At 37.6% G+C, this 19892-nt stretch overlaps 1 protein-coding gene and 1 long non-coding RNA gene across 2 annotated transcripts in view; both read right to left on the bottom strand.

Annotated features, from left to right (window-relative positions):
• Positions 1 to 19892, bottom strand: part of LOC126964839 (terpene synthase-like) — an 86982-nt gene that overhangs the window by 41993 nt on the left and 25097 nt on the right. The gene's annotated exons all lie outside the window — the stretch shown is intronic.
• Positions 12924 to 15997, bottom strand: LOC126964849 (uncharacterized). Its single transcript, XR_007729436.1, has 3 exons — positions 15895 to 15997; positions 14213 to 14340; positions 12924 to 13094 (listed from the first exon to the last, which is right to left on the bottom strand). It is a non-coding gene; the product is annotated as an uncharacterized LOC126964849 (long non-coding RNA).

Genomic DNA, 19892 nt, shown 5'->3' with positions numbered 1-19892 from the left:
TATTATAAACGCAATGTAAACATGTCAAATTGTTACTTCAGATTTTTTCTTTGAGTTATTTAAAAAGTTTTCTGAAAAGAGTTCTCAATTATGCTTATAAATGATCTTTTAAAGTGCTTTTTGTTTCAAGTAAATACAAGTTATACTTATTTGTCTTTTTCACTAAAATATTGCCCCTACATGTAACCATCCTTTTAAAGGTACATCTTTTCTAATACACGTCATGCACATACGATAATGAAGCTATACCTTTTTATTTATATGTCTGAGTTCCTATTCTTAGAAAGCTGTAAGTTTTTTGTTATAATAAAATAAAATAAAAATTATTTATGTTCTTTTATTAATAACAAAAATGAAACTCTTAAATTTCACTAAAAATAGGAATACCCCCACTGTTAGAAAGGAATAAATAAGATAAAGTTCTACATTTATTCTTTCGAACAGTTCTTCGACCTGCCTGTAGAGCTTGAGGTGAAGAAGCAGCTGCTTAAGAGGGAACCCGCCTGCTTCTTTCAGATTGGAGTTCAGACAGAGGCAACTCGGGAATATCAATACCACCCCTTATACATAACTTATGTAAAACATAGCAGACTATAATTTATTTATATTATTTATAATCGAAAATTTCACTAATATTAAATTGTTTGCGCAAGCGGCGCCGGTTCCTTATACGTTCTAAATGTTCTTCACGGAGAGCAGCCTCGATTAAAAGCATTCTTCGAGACATTTCAAGCAAATTAGCTACAAAATCCACACAAACGAAAATCGAAACCTTTGGTTTCGTCAAGTTGACGTTGAATTCCGAACAATCAGCTGTCATTATCAAATTTTCGTTCGCAACGTAATTGAATTAGAGACGAAACTTCGAAACGAATGGAACCCTAGTAGGAAACACCCGAAACTTTCGAAACTTCGTTTTTCGTTGAATAGGAGTAGACATACAGTACCTACAGCTGCGACACCGCAAGTCATTTTTAGAGGCCTCACCAAGATTTACAATTTGATATCATTTTCTAATGTAAATTTTTAAATGTCATAAGTTGTGTTAGAAATATCTTTATGAAGCACGTTGATTTCATGGTACATTTGAAACAGTAATTATTATACTTCTCTTTAAAATAACATTTTGACGATATTTATAAAGTGTAATAAAATTATAATTATAATTATGAATAATTTTTGAAAAGTGAATAATTTATACTAAAAGCGAAATGGTCAAATTATAAGTAGAGGTGTTTAGTGAGTGTTGTTGGATATATTTTAGATGAACATTTTTGTTTTTTGTTATTTGGTTGAGTTCCTGTGACAGTTTTCATCATGCTCGCTTAAATGTCACTGCTTGTGGCGGCGACGTGGTACAGGTCGTTCCCTAAAATATGGTCGAGGGAGGCGATAGATGGCCCATGTGTCATGCTCGTGAACGGACGCTGCTTGCGGTGGCAGGATGATCCTGTAGCCGGAAACTCTACCTCATGGTTTTAAAATTAAAAATTATATCTTTTATAATTGCTAATGAAATGGTCGCTAAATACCTTTATTTATTTACGGTGTGTGTGGATTGATGCATCTACTGTACCATGGCCTAGTATTATTGTTGATACAGTAGTAGTCGGCCGTGACTGTACTCAATAGCTCTTGTTTTTACGTATTAAGTAATTCACATTTTTTTTTAGTATTTGTAGTTTGAGTATTATTGCTGCATCACTTTATATATATTGTAACTGAAATGATTTGTGAGTGAGTGATTGTCACAAAGAGTTTCTTGCCACTTCTTCTTATTAAAGCTCAACCCTCAAAGGAGGTGGATATAAAAAGAAAAGTCATTTCCTTGACCTGCCTGATTAAGATGATTTTGATTTGATTACCCTAAAGGATTGAGCTTTTGATTACTGTTAGTAAAAATGTAATATTAATTACAAGTTTAAGCAGAATTGTCAAATTGTAAGTAGAGGTATTTGGTAAGTACTGCATGATATGTAGATTAGGATTAATTCATAGTTGTTTGCTGAGTTCTCGTAACAGGTTTCGTCATGCTCGCTTAAATGTCACTGCTTGTGGCGGCGACATGGGACGGGTCGTCCCCTTCCCTGAAATATGGTTGAGGGAGGCGATGGCTGGCTCATGCGTCATGCTCGTGAACGGGCGCTGCTTGTGGTGGCAGGATGATCCTGTTGCCGGAGACTCGGTTTCAGATTCTTAAAAGTTATTGTGTGTATATATATTGTCGCGTAGCAACGCTTCGACGTTTATGACGAGAGTTGTCAAACGTCATATCGTGCAGCAACGTACACGACGAGAGTTGTCAAACTTCACACATTGATAATTTCAACAGCTTCGTCAGCAATACTCGTAGCTTTGGCGTAAAAGTGTTTACTTTAGACGCTGTAGACTAGGGTTCGATACACCTACCAGTGTATGGAATTTTTTGGGTTTTGTAAAGTTAATGGAAATTTCTAGTAAGTTCAGGATCAAATTGAACAGAAAAAAAGGGATGGAAATGTGTAAGCAGGATAAAAATAGTTAAAAGAATTTTCTAGTACAATTTAAATATAAAGATGGAATGGGAGAATCATTTTGAAAATGGAACAGGACCCTTAGTACGGCTTATATACCCCCGGGTATATAAGCCGTACTAAGCGTGGCATACAGCAGTTCGAGTTCTGACTCGAAAGTGTAAAGAAGAAGAAGAAGAAAAGAAGAAATAGTGAAATGTGGAAGTGTTCCAAGAAGAAGAAGATAGAAGAGAATTAGTGTTCGGTGCGGTGTGACGCGTTGAAGGTATCGCCGCCCACAAGAGGATTAGCGGCAGACCGGCGAAGTGCAAGTTCAGAAAAAGTGAAAGCAAATAAAGACTCGTTCCTATAAGCGGAGTATTATTTCCAATCCCTGACCCACTCTCGTGTCAATTAGTGTCAGAAGTGGGATCGGAAAGATGCCATTAGTGCCCAGGAGCGAGAAGGGAGTGATCACGCGAGCGGGAGCAGCTGCAGCGGCAGAGGACAAGTCACAAGAAGCATCCGGCTCTGGACTCAGTGCGACCGTGTCAGCACCGCAGGCCCCTGCCGTAGACATCAGCGCGCTCATGCAGCAGATGGCCGCCATGATGCAAGAGCAAGCGCGCCGACAGGAGGAGCAGCTGCGGGGCTTGCAAGAGGAACAAGCGTGCCGAAAGGAGGAGCAAGCGCGCCGACAGAAGGAGCAGCTGTGGGGCTAGCAAGAGGAACAAGCGTGCCGACAGAAGGAGAAAGTGCACCGGCAGGAGCAAGCGCGCCGTCAGGAGGAGCAAGCGCGCCGACAGGAGAAGCAAGCGCACCGACAGGAGGAGCAAGCGCGCCGACAGAAGGAGCAGCTGCGGGGCTAGCAAGAGGAACGAGCGCACCGACAGGAGGAGCAAGCGCGCCGTCATGAAGAGCAAGCGCGCCGACAGGAGGAGCAAGCGCGCCGACAGGAGGAGCAAGCGCGCCGACAGGAGGAGCAAATGCGCCGACAGGAGGAGCAGCTGCTGGGCTTGCAATAAGAACAAGCGCGCCGACAGGAGGAGCAAGTGCGCCGACAGGAAGAGCAAGCGCGCCGACAGGAGGAGCAAGCGCGCCGACAGGAAGAGCAAGCGCGCCGACAGGAGGAGCAAGCGCGCCGACAGGAGGAGCAAGCGCGCCGACAGGAGGAGCAAGTGCGTCGACAGGAAGAGCAGCTGCGAGGTCTGCATGAAGGCCTCACCAAGGAAATTTTATCAGTGGTGCAGAAAAACTCCGCCCGGATTGACGCTGTAGAAAAGGAGATCGCCCGAATTGACACTGTAGAAAAGGAGATCGCCCGGATTGACACTGTGGAAAGGAAGATGGGGGAGATGGAGGCAACCATTCATCAGCTCAATAGGAAGGTCGTGTGTGGGGGTCCTTCAGCCAACTCAGGAGTCACCTGCGGAATCACATCGACCAGAAGTTTGAAAGTACCCTCCTACGACGGCAAGTCTTCCTGGGCCGCCTTCAAGCTACAATTAGAGACGGTCAGAAGAGCAAGTGGTTGGAGTGACCAAGAAGCACACTCTGCCCTCACTAGCGCTCCGTGACGAAGCACTTTCCGTATTGGAAGCACTCGGCGCTGGGAAGGAGGAAGTAACCTGCACGGACCTTCTTGACGCGTTGGAGGCACGTTATGGCGATAAACACCTTGAGCATGTGTATCGGGCGCAACTTAAGGACCGCAGTCAAAGGGAAAACGAAACTCTGCAGCTGTGGTCCGTGGAAGCTGAGAAGCTAGTGCGTAAAGCATATCAGTCGTAAGCTGCAATAGAAGAAATGTTGCTTCAAGTGTTCATCGATGGAATACGGGACGCTGAAGTAAGAGCAGCCGTACGACTGAGTCATCATACTAGCTTGAAGGAATCGGTGGCACATGCGTTGGAAGTGGAAGCGGTTCGCCACGATTCTCGGGCGTTGAGACTCCGCAAAATTGTACCAGCAGATTCCAGCCGAAGGCAAACATATAACCCAGTATGCTATGGGTGTGGGGAGCGAGGACACATTAGGAGCACTTGCCCCAGGCATGAGAGCATAACGCAAGGTAGGAAGGATGCGGCGGTCTCAACATCACCGCTGGAGCAGCAGGAAAACTAGAAAAGGCCAGGGCAGTGGGGTGGGCGCTGGCCGGTAGAAGCAAAGCCCCAAGGATCTTCGTTAAGCAGACATGTGACGGAAACACTTTAGTTATAGACGGAAAATGAAAATTAATTATAAATGGAAAATCTTGCCGTTTCACTTTGGATACGGGAGCCTCACGTACAGTCGTTAGCCAAAGAAGACTGGAGAGCATCGGAAGACGACATATGCGAGAAAATGTAAATTTAACACTCACAACAGCTACCGGCCAGCGCATACCAGTCCAGGGAGAGAAGATCGTGGCCATGAAAATCGGAAATACGTTGTACTGGCAAAAAGTGGTAATCGCGGATATCACAGATGACTGCATCATTGGGTTGGATTTTCTTCGAAATCATCAGTGTACGATTAATATGAAACATAGTGTATTGAAGGATGAAGGTGAAGAAATTCCAATAAAAGGCGGAACTTTTGGGAAAGTGTTGTGCTTACGAGACACTACTTTAAATCCGAGATCGTAGACCCTAGTCCCGGTAGTCCTGCCAAGGGATGACAGAGGAAGACCTTGTAAATGCGCTATAATAGAAAGAGAGACATCGGACACGACATGGATCCCAGCCAGGACTATTGTGGAAAACTCCTAAATTGCGATGGTGTTTAATCCTCATGAGGACAAGCAAGTCATTAGGAAGGGAACAGTGATCAGAGCTTGAGAGAAGATAGCTTGGATAAGAAACTGTGAAGAAGGGAGGAAGACCGTAGCTGCAAGCCAGGATGTGAACATACAGAAACATCTGGATGGCTGTAAGGACAATCTTACCCAGCTACAGTTAATAAAAGCGATAAATTTCCTGCTATACTACGCCGGGATGTTCTCGAAGAACGACGGGGACATCGGAAGAACTGGTTTGGTGAAACACAAGATCGACACAGGAGACACTGTTCCGATACGGCAAAGACCAAGACGTATTCCATTTGCACGTGAACAAGAAGTGGAAGACATGATTCGGGATATGAAAGAAAATGGTGTGATAGAACCATTATCGAGTCCTTGGTGTTCTCCAGTGGTTCTGGTGAAGAAGAAGGATGGATGAACTAGATTTTGTGTGGACTATCGGCGTTTGAACGATGTAACTAAGAATGACAGTTATCCATTGCCAAGAATCGATGACACATTAGATTCACTTTGTGGCATGACGTGGTTCTCAACTCTTGATTTGAAAAGTGGCTACTGGCAAGTCGATCTGGACTCTAAAGACAAGGAGAAGACGGCTTTTTCAACCGGAAAAGGGTTATGGCAGTTACCCAGCTACTTTCAAAAGGTTGATGGAGCATGTGCTGGCAGGTATTCAAATTCAAATTCAAATATTTTTATTCAAAATAGGATTTATAATCACTTATTGAACGTCAAAATCTACCACCCATTCAAAAGAGACTGCCTCAGACCTGAGAAGAATGGGCGCAAGAAACTCAGCGGGCTTTTTTTTTTAATATAAAATATGGATTACAATGTAATATCGTACAATAAACATTAATAATTAAAGAGCCTGAGGGTGTTCGCTTTAATCCCAGTCCGTGGTGTCATTAAGAAAATCGTTTATGCTATAATAACCTTTCCCACACAAACGTTTTTTAACAATTCTTTTAAATTTCGTAACACATTTGTTTTGTACATTTTCTGGGATCATATTGTAGAAGCATATACATCGCCTAACAAAAGACTTACTAACTCGACCCAACCGAGTAGTAGGCATAACAAGTTTATGTTTGTTCCTCGTGTTAACATTATGAATGTCACAGTTTCTAGAAAATTCCTCAATGTGCTTATGAACACACAAAACATTATCAAAAATGTATTGAGAAGCAACAGTCAAAATGTTTATTTCTTTAAATTTTTCTCTTGATGATGATTGAATGATTCTTTAGGACCTAGGTTATAAATCGCGCGAATAGCCCTCTTCTGCAGCACAAAGATAGTATTAATATCGGCCGCACTGCCCTATAACAATATACCATAGGACATAATACTATGAAAATAACTAAAGTATACTAATCTCGCCGTATCTATGTCAGTTAACCGTCTGATTTTCTTAACCCCATATGCCGCAGAACTAAGCCTATTCGCCAATCCTTCAATATGGGGGCCCCACTGCAATTTGGAATCAAGAGTAATGCCAAGAAATATAGCAGATTCCACTGGTTTTACCACCTCTCTATTTAATAAAATATTCGCATCTACATTTTTGACATTTGGCGCGGTGAATTTAATATATTTGGTTTTGCGATTATTTAACAATAAGTTATTGGCGCTAAACCAGTACACGATGTCAGATAGAGCATTGTTTACTTCGTCATATAAAACTTGGCTTCGACACTTCACTTATATTCAAAGTGAAAACTTTGAATATAATTGAAGTGTCATCCGCAAACAATACCACCTTGTGTTTTTCTTGTATGTTGGGAGAAACCTGCCTTGTCTACTTGGATGACATAATCATTATGGGACGAAGTTTTGAAGATCATCTTAAGAAGCTCGAAAAAGTTTTCGCAAAACTTGAAGTTGAGTCCAAAGAAATGTTTATTTTTTCAGCGTCAGGTGAATTACTTGGGGCACATTATCTCGGAGCATGGCGTTGCGACGGATCCTCCCAATATAAGTGCTGTCAAGGACTGGCCGACGCCGACAGAAAAGACACATGTGAGAGCATTTCTAGGACTATGATCTTACTATCGACGCTTTGTAAAAGGGTTTTCCGATGTTGCCAAGCCCTTACATCGACTGACGGAGTAGAAAAGAGCCTTTTCCTGGGATGAAGAATGCGAACAAGCTTTCTTAGAGTTGAAGAAAAGACTATGTGAATCACCTATCCTCGGATATCAGGATATCCGGATATCAGGATAGGTGTGTCAGGATACAGAGGGAAGAATTCATAATGGATGCTGATGCTAGCAACACCGGAATTGGTGGAGTACTTGTTCAGAAGAGAGGAGATCAAGAAGTTGTAATTGCATACTTTAGCAAATCTTTATCGAAGCCGGAGAGAAACTACTGTGTAACTCGTAGGGAGTTACTGGCCGTGGTAAAGACATTCCAACATTTCAAAAAGTACTTGTTGGGTCGCAAATTCCTCGTAAGGACTGATCATGCCGCCTTGAAGTGGTTACTAGAATTCAAGAATCCGGAAGGACAAGTGGCCAGATGGATTGAGCAACTTCAAGAGTATGACTTTGAAATCGAGCATCGAGGAGGAAAAAGTCATGGAAATGCAGATGCTTTATCTAGAAGACCTTGTCCGATGGAATGCAAACATTGCATTCGTCAGGAGGAGAAAGAGAATTTTATGATCAGAACAGATTCGATCGGCGAGAACTGGAGCAACGATGCAATGAGGAGAGCTCAGGAAAATGATAAGGATCTTCAACCACTTTTACATTGGCTAGCAAATGGATCACTTAAACCAAAATAGTCTGAAGTGGCTAGACACAGTACGGCTACCAAGAGCCTCTGGGCACCCTTTACGAAGTAGCGGTAGAGTCAATAAGAAAAATATATTTTTTTTGACATTCATAAGTGTCATTTCCGTGACCTACGTGAATAGACTGTTTTTGATTTGATTTATTTTTCCGAATTATTTGGAGTGCCAACCCTGAATTACCTTTATAATTTCTACAAAGGTCAAAAGCACAGCGTGACTATTAGTAATTGGCTTATAGTATAATATAATTATTCTATAATGGTTATAATTGCGTGAATATTTCTAATAAATGTACTGTACTATGAATATAAACACACAATCGCTATTTATTGGCGATTGTTATAAGCAAGTCACTACCAACGAAATACTTTGAAATTTGATATAAGGCTGAGGTCTATAGAGTAGACTTTGCTCAGACTTAAATTAAGTCGAGTGGGCCGGATGGCATTTCTCCAATCGTGCTTAGAACGTATGACCCTGAGTTGAGGCTGGTGCTAACGCGTTTATTACGGCACTCTTATTCAAAAGGCGTAGTCCCTGACTCATGGAAGTCAGCCCTTGTCCATCTGATCCAAAAAATAGGAGACAGTTCGGATCCGGCAAACTACAGGCCTATAGCTATTACCTTACTGCTCTCCAAAATCATGGAGAGCATAATTAACAGCCAACTCTTGGTTTACCTAGAGGATCACCAATTGAGCAACGACCGACAGTACGGCTTTCGCCATAGTTGATTGGCAGGTGATCTTCTGGTATACCTAACACATAGATGGGCAGGGGTTATCGAAAATAATAAGGGAGAAGGCCTGGCAGTTAGCCTGGATATAGCGAAGGCCTGTGATCGTTTATGGCACAAGACGCTACTCTCAAAACTTCCATCATTCGCCCTTCTCGAGAGCTAATGTAAGTGGACCTCCAGCTTTCTCAATCAAATCTCTCAGCATACAGGTTGTTGTCGACGGTAATTGCTCGAGCTCGAAGCCCGTGAACGCTGGAGTGCCCCAAGTACCTATGTACTATGTACTGTCTATGTACTGTCTCCTACACTGTTTCTTCTGTATATCAATGCTATTTTGGATACCTCCAACATACATTGATATGCAGACGGAAATTCGTCGACCAGTGCCGGGATAAACTTGTATCTTCTATCGAGTCCTCTCTTGAGAAGGTCGCGGAATGGGGTAAATTGAACCTTATCCAATTTAACCCCCAGAAGACTAAAGTTTGCTCGTTTATCACTAAAAAATCCCCATTTGTCGTAAATTTATTGTAAAATTTAATACCATCGCATGCAAAAGAATTGTTTATTTTACAGAGCCTAGTAGGGGGCACTATAAGCTTGTAGTTATTTCTAGTGTTCAAATTATGTTTATCGCTTATTTTACTGTATAAATTACAATGTTTATGTACGTGCAGGAGATTGCTATAAATATATAGGCCGTACATGGTCATAATATGAACATCTTTAAACTTTTCCCTTAGAAATTTCTAGAAATTTCACTCCTCCATAGTATAATTCTATACGACATAACGCTATGAAAATAGCTAAAATAGGCAATTCTTCCTATATCTATGTCAGTAAGTTCTCGTATACTTTTTACAGCAAAAGCTACTGAACTCAATTTACCAGTTAAATTTGACTGCCCCGAAATTCTCTCATTAATTAATGTATCCGCTCCCATGAGACTCCCGAGAATCAGCAGACACGATACATTTCTAACAAATACTGCAAAGTCTAACCTAGGTCACTTTCGTACTCTTAATAGAATTGTTCGCACTTTTAATAGTCTTCCGAAAGTTGATCAAAGTATAGATATTTTTAATGATAAGCTCTCTGCTTTTCGGTTTAAACTTAGGAAATTGATGTGTTGCTAGATAGGAATATAATTTGCTGTTCAACAAAAAATATTCATTTAATGTAAAATTTTAGTTCTGCCGTATGTAAAATAAGTTTTGTTCATTTTCATTTTAATTAGTTTTCACTTTATAGAAACTTATTTATAATTGTATTGTATCTTATTATATAATTGTATTGTATTGTATTATATTGTATCTCAGTATTAGGTCGTATGTTGTTAAAATTCAAAAATTATGTATGTTATAATTGCATGTGGTCGTTGCCTGTAAGTGCAATAACACTTAGACGTAGACTTATTTAGAATAATATTTAATGTAATTAGTTAGTGATTATTGTGTTGACGATACTAATAAATAAATAAATTGTGTAAATGAGGCCCCACTGAAGTTTGGAATCTAATGTTATACCTAAAAATTCTGCATTATAATCAATTTTCAATTCAGTGTCATTGATATTTACTTTTGAATGTACTTGCCTTACATTTGGCGTAATTTTCAAACATTTTGTTTTAATTTTATTCAATAATAAATTATTCATATTGAACCATTTTGATACTCCTAACAAAGCATTGTTTATTTCATCACACTGATGTTGCTGACGTTTGATTCTAAATAATAAAGATGTATCATCGGCAAACAAGACTATATGATACTTGTTATTTATAAAAAATGGCAGATCGTTAATATATACCAGAAACAGGCAAGGTCCCAGAATTGAGCCTTGAGGTACGCCCATTGAGACCAAGGAACCAGAGAATTGCTTTCCATTTACATTAACGAATTGGATTCTTCCTTCTAATATGATTCTAATAGTTTCAGCAAGACTCCTCGTACACCGTATTGATATAATTTATTAATAAGAGCCTCATGGTGAACACAATCAAACGCTTTTGTCAAGTCACAAAAAACACCCAAAGTATCAAAAGAATCTTCCCAAGCGTCAAAAATATTCTTTATTAATTCGACACCAGCATCAGTTGTTGATAAACCTCGAATAAAACCAAATTGATTTCTATGCAATAAATTGTTTACATAAAAATGTTTCCCCAACTGCAGTAAAATAATGTTTACAAAAATTTTGTTAATAGTAGGTAAGACCGATATTATTAGGATCAGTTACACTGCCCGACTTAAAAAGTGGACTTATTTTGCTATATTTAAGTAAATCAGGAAAAACAACCGAATCAATACAGCTGTTATAAATTAAGGCCAATTCAGAGGCAATAAATTCCAATAAATTATTTAACAATATAAACTGAGACACCCCATTAGTTACTGGCTCTTTTGACTTTAAGTAAGTTAAATAGTTTAATAATAATAAAAATAAGAGGGAGTTATATGAAAAAAAAATTAAAATTAATTTTACATTCTGGTAAACTTTTCTTCATTATGGCAACAGCAGAGGTCGTTGTGGAATTCAATTCCTTTGTTGTGGAGACTGGAATATCGGTAAAAAATAATTCAAAAGCGTTGGCTACTTCAATGTCTACGTTTAAAAGTTTGCCTTTTATTTGTAATTTGTGCTAATTATTTACTCGACTTGACCGTCCTGTTTCATTATTAATAACTTCCCATATAGTGTTTATTCTATTTGTGCTATTTTGGATTTACGAACTTAGACATTTGGATTTAGCTAAGAGACAGTCTGTTCTAAGCTGCTTTGAGCACTGTTTAACATATCCCTTAAATGTATCGCTTCTTTTGAATTGTTATTCTCTATATAACCCATACATTGTTTTCCTCCGTTTATGTAATTCAGGTGTTGCCCATTCGATGTACGTTAAAAAATTCGAGACCCTTATCGATCTAGGTGTAAATATTTCATTAAAAAGATCGATAAAAGAATGAGAAAGTAAATTATACTTTTCGTTTGAAGTCAGGTTGTTCGATTCTTCGACAACATTAAAGCCTCGCCTAGTATCGGAATACTGGGTCTCGAAATCTCGAGCGATTGCCAATTCCGTGGCCACCTGGAGGGCAAAGCCAAATTGGCTTCGAAAAAGCTGGGCGTCATTAATAGAGCTTGGCAATACTTCAAGCCGGCACACATTCTAGGGCTCTACAAAGCGCAAGTCCGGCCACACATGGAGTATTGCTGTAATCTCTGGTCTGGCGCACCCTAGTATCAGCTCGATGGATCTGACCGCGTGCAATGCAAAGCAGCTTGAATTGTCGGGGACCCAATGCTCCGTGAATGGCTGGATCACTTGGCGTTGCGTAGCGACGTCGCTTCATTGTGTTTTCTACCGCATTTGTCACGGGGAGTGCTCCGAAGAGCTGTTTCACCTGATTCCTGCTGCTGAATACCATCTTCGCACGACACGCCACAAGTTAAGATATCATCCCCACCATCTGGATGTGTGGCGGTCCTCCACAGTGCGGTTTTCAAGGAATGAACTTCCTTGTGCGTTGTTTCCGGCACAATATGACATGGGTACCTTCAAAAAATTGCGGGTATTCCTTTCTTCCTCTTGAGAATGTGGGCGGCGGTGATCACGTAACACCAGATGACCCGTACGCTCCTTTGTCCTCCTTTTCCATAAAAAAAGACTATTACTACTACTAACAATCCTTTCATGATTGATGTGGAATTTGCGCTTTGGGTACAATCAAATCAAATCGAAATCACTTTATTCATGTAAGTCAGGGACCACTTATGGATGTCAAAAGTTTTCTTTTATTTTTAAATTTACCATCGCTTTGGAAAATGTTGAGCGTTGATGAGAAGAAGTAGCAAGAAACTCACTGCCACTCATTTAAATCAACATTTACAGATTTATCGTTTTACAAATAATTTCAATTAGTACATTTAATTAATATGTAAAGTGATGCAACGACTGGTTGAGCCGGATTTATGAAATTTTAGTTGAGGCCGGTAAGTAAGTAACTATAGATCTAAACTTAAAGTTAGTAGGTAGTAATCATAGGGTTTATAGTAAAATGTCAAATACTCAATGTATGTAGGTACTTATACGAGTAAATAAAAACAATGTAAATTGATACGTTTAATTATTCTGATACGTTAATGTAACCGACACATTAAATTTAAATAATATGATTTTACACAATGCAAAGGAAATTATATTAATCTTAAACCTTAAATATTAGAAGCCATCTCGTCTAGTATTGCAGATAATTCTGGATTACCGCCGAAATTTTCTATCTGTAAATAAATCGTAACGGAGATTATTATAATAAAGATATTATGCAAGTATAAAACATTTACGAAGGTTGATGGAAATAATTTGAGTTTATAATTTCGAATTGATCTTATCTCAGCCTTGAGTTATCTAAACAAAATGTTATTTTTTAAAGTAATATCTCACACTTATTTAGGATTAGTTAAATTAAATTTGTAACCAAAATTTATTATCGATGGGGGACTCGAACCGGAGAGTTAAATTTGAAACCATAATTTAATATGAGAAAGCAAATTATCAATATATACACCATGATTTATAATGCTGTATGGGTTCAGTATATTTAAAATGTTTTATTCTATAGTGTAATAGCAATAGTAATACCTACAATAGAAGCTGCACTGTGCTTCCCCGGGGCATAAAAATAATAGGGAAATTCCTGGCATAAGGGGGTTTTTGTATGAAAATAAGGGACGCGACGAGCAAGACGTTCAGATGATGGTTCACTGCTCTTAGTCGCTTACTTACGACACCCTTCACTAGTGGGAGGCTCCTTTGCACAGGATGCCGGCTAGATTATGGGTACCACAACGGCGCCTATTTCTGCCGTGAAGCAGTAATGTGTAAATCATTAGTGTGTTTCAGTTTGAAGGGCGCCGTAGTTAGTGAAATTCAATAATTTATGGCAGGCAAATGAGACTTAACATCTTATGTCTCAAGGTGACGAGCGCAATTGTAGTGCCGATCAGAATTTTTCCGTTTTTCAAGAATCTTGAGCGGCACTGTATGTAAAGGGCAGGGCGTATCGATTACCATCAGCTGAATGTCCTATTCGTCTCGTCCCTTATTGTTACAATAAAATAAATCAATGGATCCCTGATGGATTGCTCATTATATCGCGGTGAGGTATATTGTTAACGGTAGTACATACAGTACTTGTTGTGTGCGATATTTATTTATTTTATTTTATTTTTATATATACTTCCATTAAATATCAAATCGATGTTTCAGTGTTATTTTTGGTCATTTTCTTTCACTTCTGGTCATTTTGTGTTTATCTGTCTAGATCCTTTTCCTCGGGAACGCGTAGAGAAATTAATTAGCATTAAATACTTACGTAATACGTTATGTTAAACCTCACCTCAATCCGAATCATGCGTTCAAGTTGTAATATTCTATCTTTCGTATACTGCAGACTGCCAAGCTCTTCCAGAAGCAAAACGCATTGCTTCTTAAGACTTTCATCAGTGGTTCGTTGCCGGAGAATATCTTTCGTAAGAGTTAACGCCTTGTTATGACAAGGTTTATTTTATTACGGTTTTTTGACCTTAGGGCCTACCATCAACTTTTAAAAAGCGATGCGAATCCGATGCAGTTCTGTTTAGGTACCCAAACTGAATCACTAAAATTCGTACCAAGAAGTGCCTTTTACTGAATGGCGTTTGGATCGCTTATGAAGAATGAACGAAATAAAATTGCGTTCGAAACCTAAAATGATATGATTTTAGCGGTTTTTTTGCGTAGAAAATACTAAAATTACATTTTACAATTGCGCAATTGCGTCAAATTATAAAGCTCTATTTAATACTTAAACAATAGTAATATAAATAAATATAGTTCTTTGAATTACAAATTAAATGTTCGCTTATGTGTTTTCGTAAAAATAACGAGTTATGAACGCACCTCCATAATTGATGTTTGATTTGACAGGACCACAGAGTACATTTTTTTTAATTCTTTCTTGCGAGCAGGCTATAGCCCGGGCCCTTACTGCCTCGTCTTTAGTATTTTCATTTTTGGTATTTATTTTCAGTATTTTGTTTTACAAAAAAGTCCAATAAAGTATTCTCATCTCATCTTTAATCAATAAAATTTTTCACTTTCCTCTGAGGAAGTTATAACTTTTTTCGAATCGGTGACTTTGACAAATAAGCTATCCAGTTTAGGTTGAAATAACACCTCATGGTACGAATGAATGAACGAACTAAATCAGTTTGCGATTTAAACAGTTGATTTGACGTCAACCTAAATTAGATAGCTCTAATCACGTCGTGGTACGAAATAGCAAAGCAGTTCATTTTAGGTTGTCAATTGAATAGCAATAAGAGTTCATGGTAGGCCCGCTTATTAGGTCAAAGTCAAATTTTCATTTATTAAACAGGCATGTTAAAAACAGTTGAATTATCAAAGATATTATTATTTAAAAACAATATTTTGATGAGATTGTGTGGCTTTATAAGCTCAATAAATAAGCATAGCTGAGTAACCATAATGACTTAAGATTAGATCGTTTTGTGGCAGTTTTAACAGAATTCAATGTCGTTGTTTTGATGTGGCGTACGTTAACCCTACTGTAACATGCTCACGTACTTTACTTCGAATAAAAATCAATAAAAAAGTGTTAACAAGCTTATGAAGCTAAAGAGATTTCAATTCTGACGAGTAGTTTATCGGAACTTATAAAAAGTTCTACTCCGTAGTAATCAATATATAAATCGAAGCAAGTAGTTACATAGCCACGTTAAATATGTCGACTAACAGGTGACTTATTGGACACCACTCACTAAGTAGTGATTTAATATCAATCGGGACAGTGGACGTGAAACAACGTTACTACGAAATATTTCTCAGTACATATGTAACTACAGAAAGTCATCCACAACCTGCAGCAACCAATCTAAATCTTAACACATCATCGGTAAGTCTTTTTTAATCACACTGCTGTTTTTTAAATACAATTATAAAGATAAACATAAAATAGTCCTATAAATATAAATATTTTAAGTTTATAGAAATATTGATTGATTACTACAAAAAGGATACCCAAAACAGCTTCGCCTCCATTTTGTTTTGCGGCGTGTATGATTGGCAGAGTGAATTTGCCCTCTGTCAGATCTTCATAGAAATAATGGCTGGTCTGTTTTTTAAAAATTATTACAAAAATGTTATTTCACACGTTCTATTTAGTATCCTTAGTGTTTTATTATAAACGCTATGAATACTACTAACTATAACTTTATATCTATAAGTACTGCCGGCCGCAAGTAAAATATTCATTAATCTCGCTGAACCAGTTGTTGGCACATTAATAAAAATTGGATATTACATGAAAAACAGCTTGCATTGACAAAATCTACCTTTCTTAAGTTTATGTTGTGGGTCTAAGAAGAATCTCGAAATGCGCTGGGTGTGTTCTCTGATCTCTCGAAGGCAATCGACAGCGTCGATCACCATACGCTCGTGGTGAAATACCTACTGTAACTTCTAGTAAATCTTAAGGACCTGGTAATTTACTATTGTGTTGCCGACTAAATAGTATCTTTTGTAATAATATCTTTGGACCTGTACTTTTGCAGGTTTTTCAACGAAAATAGGAGTGCCTCAAAGTTCTGTCCTGGGTCCATTTTACTTTTAGTTTATTTTAATGATCTTCCTATCTAGGTATTTTGATATCTGGTTGATATTTCAGTAGATCATTGAGGCTAACAATAAACTTACCTTTATATCTAACTGGTTTTTTGCAAGTAATCTTTTGTTAAATGCCCGACAAACAAAATGCTCTCATGCTTAAATTTACTGTACCAATAATCAAATTAAATAAGTCAATACTAGACTTAGTTTCTTCTACCGTGTTCTTAGGAGTTACATTCGATTCTAAATTGCAATGAGGTTTTCATATTTAGAAAAACTAAACTTATTTTGGCTTCGTACCCCATGTAAAAATAATGCAACTGTCGGAAATTGGAACGGCTAGATTTGTGTTGTTTGCGTACTTCATAACATTATGTCTTACAGCATTCTGCAGTGGATTTTAGCGGCCGATATTGATGGCATATTGGAGGTGGAGACGGAGTCCGATTAAGGAAATAATAAAAATTATACTAGAGAGTGTAGCTCAATTGTAACACAAGCTGATTTCACAACATATTCGTAATGCGGATTCTAAGGTTAAGTTTTATTTCCGATTCCGAAGTTGCCATCTTGAAGTGGTGCTAAGTAGGTACGTACATGTAATCGACTCGGAGATGAAGTATTACGACTAATTAAACAATTCATAATCAAAATATAGGTAGTATTATATGTACCTAAATTGGTAAATACCATTAAATACGGCTCGAAGGACCAAAAAATGTTATGTAACTACACTTTACAACTCTCGCTGCTATTTCGCTATAAATATATTTTAAGTGGAATGTATTTCGTTTACCTATAAATGAGGAATTGAGCCCCAGCTCAATGTGCAAAATCATGCCAAAGATATATTAGTTACCTTTAACCTTAAATTTTTCTCGCCTAACATAGCTACGTTGAAAGTTTTTCAGGGACGTTTTGAAGGACGCAACAATAGAACGAGGGGGTTTTCAGAGTACAAAGTATATATATATAGGTAGAGGTGCTATAATATATATACACCTCTACCTACACCTATAATTATAGCACCTCTTCTTCGCAGTGGTCGGACTCGGACTCTGGACTCTATGTGACGCTCGTACAAGCCTGTGGTCGTTGGCAGCTGTCACTTCGACAAGATGAGGGTAGTTAGAAAATATAATTTTAGCGGTCACTTCTATCCACCACCGTCATTTGCACATTGATAGATCAATTATTATTGAACATGGCCGCGAAGTAGTTAACATTAACTATTTATTTAAATTAACTGACCTGGATTTTGCCTGCACCTGTCCATTCTTCTAATGCCTGAAAAATTATATTGGTAAAATAATTTGGTAATTAGTTACTGTTTTATATAGAATTGTCAAAGTGAATTAAGATTCATACAAATTGTTAGATTCTGCAATCTGGATTTGAATAAAAATTGTATAAATATTGAACGCGTTTCAGCTATCGAAAACCAGAGACCACGCTACAATTGTGCTATTGATAATAATGAGTAAAATCACGATCAAGTAGGTATAGCTCAGTTGAGTCTCACAGGAGTAACAAAAGATGGACCAATTTGGTAACACATTTTTGGATTTCGATTTTGCCAGTGTTGTCTACTGTATGTTATACAGTATGGTCTGCATACCTATGAAATAAATAAAAATATAAGTAATACTAGTCCACAGAACTATGGCAAAATTTATTATTTAATTAAAAACTTTAAATTGAAAAAGTGAAATTTTCAAACAAAATAAATATTTAAATAAATATACTAAGAAATAGCAGTACTGTTTAAACGACGTACATTGACCTCTGGATCGTCGGCTTCACTTTTGATTTGTTTGAATAATTGCGACGATGAAATAAAAATTCTTATTAATAAAATGTTCATTCTTACGAACACTTTTATTTCGGTATAAATGAACTGAACTTTAAATTCAATATTGTGCATCTTATTTTATATTCAAAAAAACTCACGCTCATTCGCAAACGTTATAGAAAAAATAAATGTCAAATTCACCGCAATAACAATTAACAAACTTAAAAACACAATTTACACATGTACACACATACAGTAGTAGAAAGTGTCCATTTCAGCTTGATTCATTCGAAAGGCAAACACATAATCTATTCGCCTAGAAGACTCGTGGTACACTGGTCACTGATGAGTGATGAGTGATGACTGAAGTAGTGAACATTCAAATAACGAAAAAAATAAGCCTTTAATAGGGAATACCTCATAATTATAGTTTATTTTATGTATTCATTAAAAGGGCATTTCCATAGGCTAGGACAATACAAAATAGTAATATTATTTTCAGATACAAATACAAATGCCTAACTTCCATCCCAATTAGATATAAATTCTGTGCAACTTTCCTTGTGTTTTAATAAATATTTTTGATGGCACATACTATTGTATTACCATATCAAAACTATAACCATGACGACATAATATAATATAGGTCACATTGACGCTTACAAAGGTACGTGCTACTTCATTGCACAGCTGATCACTAATGTCAATGACCGACCGTGACATTCGTTATGAATCAATAATCGAGTAAGAAACAAAAAAAACTAAAAAAGAAAATGAAGCCATGATTTTAAGAGTCGTAATACTAATTCATAACATTCCCCTAACCTACAAAAAAAAGAAAATATATATATTTTATCTAAAATATATATTTTTTCTTTCTTCTATGCATCAGCCCACGGTCTTTAAATCTTTTGCATGCCAAACGCCAATCGGTTTGCCATAAGCATTATTTAGCTGAAAGACATTATCCGACAATTGTTTTACAATTATAGCTTTTTCAAATTTCGGTGCAAGCTTGGCCATAAGTTTGGTTCCCGCTTTTGACAGGAATTTCGTTCGTCTCTATACTATATCGCCCTCTTTAAAGTTCGCTTTACGACGTTCGCTTTTTGAGGATGATAATTAGGAGTGTACCAAATCTGAGTGTCATATTTATGTGCGAGATCTTTGAATACTTATGATACAAATTGCTTTCCATTGTCACAGATTATAGCTGAAACTTTGCCAAAAAGCAAGAACTGTTTCTCTAAAATTTCACAAATTTTGTCTGCTTTTCCTGTTCTCAAGGGAAACGTTAATGTGAATTTACTAAATAAACAGGTTATTACTAAAAGCATTGTGTTAAAATTCTTGCTTTTTGGAAAGGGGCCCATGAGGTCTGTTGATATGACTTGCCAAGGTCCAGTAACAGTCCTGTCTTGACCCATATGACCTAAGGGTGATTTCTGTGATACTTTCACTTTTGCACAAGTTTCACATTTCCTTACATATTGCCTAATGTCATTCAGCATATTTGGCCAAAAGTAATGTTGTTTTATCCTGAATAAAGTCTTGCGCACTCCGAAATGGCCTGCTGTAACATCATCATTACAGTGTTTTAAAATATCAGATCTCAAAG

This window comes from Leptidea sinapis, chromosome 6, assembly GCF_905404315.1.
Source record: "Leptidea sinapis chromosome 6, ilLepSina1.1, whole genome shotgun sequence".
NCBI lineage: Eukaryota > Metazoa > Arthropoda > Insecta > Lepidoptera > Pieridae > Leptidea > Leptidea sinapis.
This window is presented reverse-complemented; position numbering and strand designations above follow the sequence as displayed.